General features: G+C 34.3%; 1 long non-coding RNA gene and 1 pseudogene across 4 annotated transcripts; one reads left to right on the forward strand and one right to left on the reverse strand.

The window, feature by feature from the left end:
- Window positions 1-1,493: 1,493 nt before the first annotated feature.
- On the reverse strand, window positions 1,494-3,218 carry LOC107779523 (gibberellin 20 oxidase 1-like; annotated as a pseudogene).
- A 133-nt stretch (window positions 3,219-3,351) lies between these two features.
- Window positions 3,352-6,783, forward strand: LOC107779533 (uncharacterized). 4 transcript variants are annotated; one of them, XR_001646641.2, is made up of 5 exons: window positions 3,352-3,992; window positions 4,734-4,967; window positions 5,183-5,263; window positions 5,412-5,517; window positions 6,475-6,783. It is a non-coding gene; the product is annotated as an uncharacterized LOC107779533 (long non-coding RNA). The 4 variants fall into 4 exon arrangements; XR_001646639.2 differs by having other exon boundaries at window positions 3,359-4,800; window positions 4,906-4,967; XR_012697419.1 differs by having other exon boundaries at window positions 3,366-3,992; window positions 4,906-4,967.
- Window positions 6,784-8,597: the final 1,814 nt, after the last annotated feature.

Raw genomic sequence — 8,597 nt, forward strand, 5'->3', positions numbered from 1 at the left:
CATCCTCAAATGTTCTAAATGGAAAAAAACAGCGAGCTTTCGATTATTCAGCCGATTTAATCAACAGTGCACCATCTATAAAACTCAAATTAATAAAACGCCACAAATTAAAATAAATTACGCATGAGCAGCAGCGAACTCTGATAACTAATGCAAGATGTAGAGTTACAACATGTCACAACTCAATAGAAATCAGGTGTAGATCATTATCTCCATAATACATGAAATTTATCTGAGAATTCATTGGAACTAATTAGAAGTAGAACTGAAAAGGACAAAAAGTTGACCAACAGTGCAGCAGTTATAAAACTCAAATTAACACAACGCCATAAATTGAAATAAATTACTCATGGTAAGCTAAGAAATAAGGTGAAAAAGTATCCAGAGAGGTTCTAATCACTTATTGAGTCATAGAATAGCAGACATAGCGTTACAACGTATCAGTCTGTACACTCAAATTTTAGCAAGCTGCAAAAGTTTCACCTAACAGAACTAAATGCATATTCAAAATGTTCACTTTGCTCCACTTTGTCAATACTATATGTCCCTCCAGTTTTTAGTTTCTTAATGAGGTTTGGAGCTGTTGTGGATGTAAGGCATCGGATGGTTACAATTATCACAATTTCGGTACACAATACCCAAATTGCCACAAACAAAATGCGCGCAATGCTCATAGTTTAAGCATCTCATAATTTTTTAATTGACACAAAGGAAGTACAAAAGTTAACATTATAAAACAGCAAATACGTATATATTTATGCAACCAATATCTAATCCGTCTATTCAACTGATCTAACCAAAAGTAAACTATCTATGAAACTGAAATTAACAAGCACAAATTAAAATAAATAGAAAGAAGCAGAAAGATACATTTACGTTTTAATACTTCCCCTTTTCTTTTTCTTTTACACAACGATACTATCTCTACTTTTATGATGAGCCATGGAGTACACACATAGTATAACCATTTTTCTTTACAGCAAGAACTTATAGATATGCCGTTGTAGACAGATTTTTTTTACACAGAGTTAAATTAATAAACATTAGTTATTGCATTAAATTTTTCGAAAAGCAAAGAGTTGATTAATATACATCTTGAATGAAGGAAAAAATAAACATCTTATAGATGGGAAAGCGAAAAACGAAATTTCAACAGTTTAACCCAGTATATACAGTAGAGCATAATAGAGCTGACCGAATAGCTCTATGGACGACAACCAAGCATAGGATATATACCAAGGCTCCAAATGTCCTCATTGCGTCATGCTCCACACTTTCCACTGCAACTTCAGCAACCAATGTATAACACAACATGTAAAAGCAGTTAAGATTTGCTAAGCTAAATTCTCATACTTGCTATGTGAAAATAAAAGATTTTTATTTAAAACAGAATAAGAAAAAAGATACCACATGAAGCCATGCTAATATAGTACCTCAATATATATTTAATCTTGAATCTCATGAGATGTATGTCGATGAAGTTGTCTTAGCTCTTAAACTCGTGTAGTTTTCTGTTGAAGCCAATTTGAGAAAGTTTGAAGAGTGTTCATATCAGCTCTGTAATGCTTCTGTGTAAACTCAAGGAGAGTAGGCCATGTGAAGTAGGGATATATTCTATGGTTGTTTGTTGGGCTCACTACATTATCCTTCTTTGGACAAAGAAAGAAAGCAAGTGATTTCCTAGGAGTCTTGTTGTTTACCACTGCTCTATGCAAGAAACTTTTGTATGGAACCATTCGAAAGCGCCGGCCTGCAAAAGGGCAAAATTCAACCAAAAATGTTACCCCACGTACTGAATTACATGATCACTTTTTCATAACCTATAAATAATTCAACTTGTTTTTGCTGCAACAATATCAACAGGGCATCATTTTGTACTTCCTAAGTACTCATGATGTATATTATGTATTCTTGATTTAAAAACTTGAGAATTACATTCAATTAATTCATTTGTAATCTAGTCGTTGTTATCGTAGCTAACATACATGTCCTAACTGTCTTTCCGATAGCGCTGCAGAGTTTGCTATTGTTATTTTAATATTGTAACAAAAGTTTATTTATAGAGTATTCCCTCTGTCCCAGATTATTTGATTATTTTTATTTTTTGAAATCATGTTGTACTGAGTACAAAAACACAAAAGGTAAGAAGAGCAAGAAAGGTGCCAACATGAAACCTTATAATTATTTTTCACGTAAAATATGGAGTAGTATATTGTTTGTCTCTCTTTATATTTCAACAGAACATTATACTTTTTCTAGTACGTTAATTCGCTTACCATAGATGTGTCGCCTATGTTAATCACAAATGCGTTGAAATTTGGACTGATAGAGCGCCATTCAACCTGAAGCCCGCCAACACAATCTTGATGTAGAATGGTTAATGATGTTGGATCACAATGTGTCCCTAAAGTGAGGTCTGGTTTCTGACATGGTGGATCTCATTAAGTATAGATTCATTTTCTCCAAAAAAAATCTTTGAAGTGTTCCCTCCCTACGCCTAAGCCCATTTCCAAAAGTTCCATGATCTCTAGAGAAAGTGTACTCATTGAATTGCAGTATTCTTGTAAAACATTGACAAGAGTGGGTTGCTCAAGTGGTGGTGAGTACCCTCCACTTCCAACCAAGAGATTGTGTTTCGAGTCACCCCAAGAGCAAGGTGGGGAGTTCTTGGAGGGAGGGAGCCGAGGGTCTATCGGAAACAGTCTTTCTACCCCAGGGTAGGGGTAAGGTCTGCGTACAAATTACCCTCCTCACACCCCACTAATGGGATTATAATGGCTTGTTGTTGTTGTTGTAAAACATTCCTGCGCAATTATATTCAAGAAAAAAAGGAAATAAAAAGTAGTCAACAAGTTGTCATGTTGTTTTACCCAAGATGGCTGAAGGTTTCACCCATTGTGTTTTGGAAATACTCTTCGACTATGTGAGATGAGTCTTCTTCAGCAGAGTATCGAAAAGAGAGTCTCTTTCCAAGGTAGCTTAGATGAAAACTTTCCAGTAAAGCTACGGGAATAATCACAATGCTCTCCAATTTTCCTTGAGTCTTTTGCTTTTCAGAAAGAACATGCCCATGTAACGATGGGCGTCTGCTTTCGATTAACACACAATGAATATCTCAGTGCCACACATAGTCCGCTTCCGGTTAAAGGTGTGCACTGACCACTCAAAGTGTCCCATTTTGAGGCACAAATATTAAAAATAATTAATGTGTGTTCCATCATTTAAACTGCAATGCATATTATAAAATATTTACCAATGCTAAATATATACATGTACAGCAACCAAAAGATTCTCCGGCTTGATGTCTTTGTGTATTACGTGCTTCCCATGACAGTATATGAAGGCTTGGGGTAACGATGTAATACACTGTTCCAAGACAAAAGATGAAGAAAAAATAAGCAAACTTATGGTCAGCTGGTCAATTCGAAAGTAGTTAGGATGTAAAGGGCATGAATATGGTTAAATGCTGAAGATATATAAATCTGTTGTATCTAGAATGGGGATCAAAACTGAAGATTAAAAGAAAAAACTCCCCATCTGCTCATCTACAAATTGTCATGATTCTTTACGTAAAGATTTTGAAGAAGGGAATTCTACAGTTTAATAACAAATGCAAAAGAAGTTTTGTAATTCAACAAGAAGTAACAGCTGCGCATGCACACTACAACAAAAAAGCCTTTTGGCGGTAATTATTTGGTGGCAATAAGATAATTGCCGCTAATTCGCTTAATAAAATGGCAATTGACCATTTGCCGTTAATAAAAACATTTTTGTGGCAATAGAGAAGAACAGACTAAAGATCATTTTTTATGTCTTCGCTCCATTTTTTCCCTCCATTGAGATGAATGTTTTATTCTCTTCAGAATCAATTTACTCAATTAGTCCTTTTTGCCAAACAAAATTTTGCTCATATAACACTTTGAGCGATCGTGATACCATCTCCGATCAATCTCCGACGAACTCGCTATGTTTTTCTCCGGTGAAAATGACTGGTAAATTCTTCCATTTTCTATCCTCCCTCACGTTCTCGAGCATTTGTTAGGGTTTCTGTTCTCACAGTTCCAAAATCAGTAATAATCTAGCGCCTTATTTTTTAGAGCAAAATCGGGGAATGAAATTGAGAGTAGCGATGTTCCAAGGTGTTTTGATTGATTTGAGAGAGCAGAGAAAGAAAATAATGTTGCTTGTTACGTTCTGAGAGCAAAAATCGGTGTATGTCATGTTGGTCGAGCATTTTTGCGGCTAACTTGTTTGTGAAAATGCCTCTCAGACTACTTGACATTAGTTGTGGAATTTTTAGTGTATCGAGCACTGTTGCTACTGCGTTTGGCATGAAATGAGTAGTTATATTCTCACAGTAATTTTGGTAAAAATTACAGGCTGTGTTGCTATCTCGGGTATAAAGGAAGTGCGATATGAATGGTAATTGATAGATTTGTTCTTGTTATGATATAGCTTTTATGTAAATCATGGGATTAGCAGGTGTTGTAAGCTCGACAGTCAGCACCTGATAGGGAATAGTCTGATGTGCTTATGCTCTACAATAAAACCTCCGTTAGGCTTTATGTCGGCTCATTAGAACATCGTGAAAATGCCTTAAATTTAAGTTGAATTTCATTTTCTTAATACAATGTTTATACCAAGTCTGAAGCAATCTAAAATTATTACCGTTATACGTAGTTCGTTTAAGGTTCAATATTTTTGTATGATTATTTGCACAACTGTATTAGCAGGTTACAAAAAAATATTTAATATCTTCTCGAGTTGGAATGCTAGTTCAGTATTGATGAGAATTAAGGTGTAAGTATTGAACTGATTACTTGGTGAAATATGATCATTGCTTTCAGATGGACTCATGGGTTTTACAGTTTGTTTGGAATAACCTTCATAACGTTTTTTCTGCAGCAAAGGAAGAGAAGGATACACTATATGAAGTACAACTAATTTCCAACACAACACTATAGATTGTGAGTAATTTTGCAACTGTGGGTATAGCCTATTGCTATAGAAGGCTCATTCTGCCATATTAATATCTTGATACTCTTGGGAATGATTAAGCAATCTTTGAAATTTTAATGGGTCCTTCTATAGATCTTAAAATCCTCAAAAGGACAACATTTGGGTTTTGTTGTAATTGTACTCTTGGGAATGATTAAGCAATCTTTGAAATTTTAATGATCAGACTGGCATCTCTTTTGGAGTCGCAGCTGTTGTTTCTATTAAAGTTGGTAAGAGACCTGAGAATGTTGGAAAGCTTATAACGGTAGGTTCAATTATATATTTGCTGATAATGTTGATTTCTGTGCTGCATTTTATTTTCGTCTCTAACTTACCAAACTTTAGTATTCAGTTTTCAATTCTTGCACTTCAGTGAAGATTGTGATTTTGAAAATATAATTTGACTCTTATAGGTGCTACTCTAAGAAGTATACTGATGGAGTGATGGACCAAGGATTGATCTTCTAGACAAAGCGTAAGCATGGTAGATCATTGGATAAGGAGTCTTCAAACACAGTTGTATGATTTTTTATACAATTTTCCGTTGGATGAGGAGTCTTCAAATACAGTTGTATGATTTCTTATACAATTTTATAGTGGCTCACTCTTCACTAAGTACGCTTCTCTGTAGTGCTTTTCATGTCTAATGCATCATAACCTGTAGAGGCTTCAAATGATGGAGTGATCCTCATAATTTTATGTCTCTTCTTCCGGCTGTTTTTTTATCATTTCTTGTAGCTGGAATCCTGAAAACACTTGAAAGGCATATCCTTAATTTTTTCATAGTAGTGACTTCTAACTCTCCTCACTATTATCAATTCCTTGGAACTTGGGACCCAACTCTTCTTCTATATTACCTTAAAGATATGAGTTCTAATAGGACAAATTTCCTTCCATCAATAAGTGATAGATTAATACTGTATTAGATTTTGATAGAGCAAAGTACAATGAACATGTCTTTAAACAAGGAGTTTTAAGCCAATCCTTGTGTTTGACCTTAAAGAATATATAGTCAAAGCTGGTGATTTTGGTTTTAGCTTGAAGTCATGAAATTTAGGAATGGTACAAAGGCCTCTATATCAAAAGTTATTTTCTGCAGAATAGTTTGCTTTTAAGGCTTAGACTGTATTAATAAAGTATTTCCATGTTCTTCTAGAATCTCTCTGTTTTTCATGAAGACGTGGTCTTATGATTTGAGAGGCATAATATCAAACATGGCTCTGTTATCTTACTTTTAATTCTTTGTTGGTTTAATACCTTGACATCTTGCTTAAAAGGATTAGTTATCTTATTATGATGCTAACTTAACAAACTGTTCCAAGACATTATGTTACAAGTTGATTCATAGTATGATTGATTCTCAAATGCTACAATAATAGTACTTTAATTCCCGCTATATTGTTGGATTTGCTCTCATATGTATCATAATATATATTTTATCTGTAAGAAGTTCTTAATGTGTGATATTGAATGTAGGGATTTAAACAAGAATATTTGACTCAAGATCATGCAAAGATAGATGTCGAGAATATCACATCCTTAATAAGGGAGAAGAAGATCAAGAACATCGCATTGTTAATAAGGGATGTGGTCTACAACCTAAAGTTTAGTTGTCTTGTACATTATGATACTTGCATCTTTTACAAGTCGCTATATGAGTTGGTGTGTTGAGTTTGATAGTTCTTGTTTTAAGTGAATGACATTATGAGTTTGATAATTCTTCTAGTAAGAACCTTGTAACTGATTGTTCTTATGTTTGATATTATAAAATAGTACTTGGTTAAATACATGAATTGAGGTGAATTTATGGTCAATTTTAGCTGCCATAACAATTGTCACTAAAACATATACCTTTTATTATCAATTATTGTATTTTTGCCGGCAATAACAAAAGCCGCATATTATGTAGGATAGTACAGTTCTTAGATAGCTTTAGTGGCTATAGTAATTGTTGCTAAATAAATGCTACTAAAAGTAATTATTTTTAGCGGCAATAAAATGGATCTTTACCATCATTTGGGATAAATGCTGATAGAGGCTTTAGCGACTTTGGATCCAATGGAATTAATCAATTGCCGGTAAATATTTTTGCAACAATAACTATTGCCGCTAAAAAGAAAATTTATTGCCGCTAAAAGCCTCTTTTGGTGCAGTCATGTGATACGTCGTTCACTAAAATAATTGCATGTTCACTCTTGGCAGCATATTTCAGGATCAAATACACACGTTTCTGCATTAGTAAGTATGATCATCAGTCTGTTGAAAGTTCTTCTTAAGACCCAAAATTGAGAGCAAGCAATGCAGAAGAAGCTACAGAAAGAACCATAATTTACCTGGTCATAAAGGTAACCATAAGGTCTCAGAGTATTTGGATGGCGAAGGTGGCTTTATATTTCTACTCCACGACAAAGCTGGTGCTCAAACTGGGAGTGTTTTAGTTGGGTGTTGAACAACAGTTTTAATACGATAACATGATTGCTCTATTTGCATGAAAGGACTAACCTTAAGTATTGGAAATGTGATCGCAGAATGTAATGTCTGTTTAATAAAATTCGAAAAATCTTTTATCTTATTGTCCATAAGATATTATCCTCAATCCCCTCAAGTCTGAAATTGAAGTTTGTGATAGTGCTGAAACAACTGAAAATTAGGACTAATCATGAAAAAACTTTAGATATAAAACTGAGAACCTTAAAAAAATTCAGAAAACTGTGTACACAGGATAATAAGAGAGGGAAAGAGCAAAGGACATGTGGAGAATCCTAGGTCAAAAACATCAGGCAGCTGCTTTCTTAATGATTTCATCATAAACAATATTAGATGTAGAATGTTCGTTATGGCTAGTTGGTGTGGATGGTCGGATCAATAATTTCGCACAATTTGAAATTTTGACTCTTGATAAGGTAACATAAAGTTGATCGTGTGAATTTACAGGTTCTCGTAAATAAATTCCAACAAAATCTAAAGTTTGACCTTGTGTTTTATTCATAGTGATAGAAAAACATAATCTAACATGAAATTGCGTTATTTTGATTGGCGTTTTTTTGGGTACAAAAACCAAAAAGTCCAATTGGCAGTCAAAGCCAAAATTCAAATTGGACTTTACAAAGTAGGATAATTGGGTCCCAAAAACTAATCATCATTCATCGCCTATAGCTATACATATCCACAATCCCTCTTCTATTAGCAGCATATAATAGAATCTAAAAAATGGAGAAAGCAAACATGGTGGCGTCACTTATGAGTTATGGCAGAGAAACAAAAATCTGGCAAAACATATGGTCAGATAGCACAAGAAACAGGTCTCACAAATGTGTATGTCGCTCAACTTTTGAGACGTCAATCTCAGCTCAAATTTGAAACTGCTCCAAAGCTTAAGGCTGCACTCCCCTGCTTATCTAATGAACAACTTCATGATATGATGGAGGCACCCTTGAGGTCTTGTGACCCTAATTTAATTCAAGACCCCATTGTTTACAGGTTACTAATTTCACCCATTTCTTGATTTTTTTTTATTTTATAAAGATTTGATCTTTGGTTGGCTGTCAGCGTAAAACTAATCAATTTATAATGAATCTTCACATTACCCCCAACTTATT

Source organism: Nicotiana tabacum, chromosome 12 (assembly GCF_000715075.1).
Source record: "Nicotiana tabacum cultivar K326 chromosome 12, ASM71507v2, whole genome shotgun sequence".
NCBI classification, from domain to species: Eukaryota; Viridiplantae; Streptophyta; class Magnoliopsida; order Solanales; family Solanaceae; genus Nicotiana; species Nicotiana tabacum.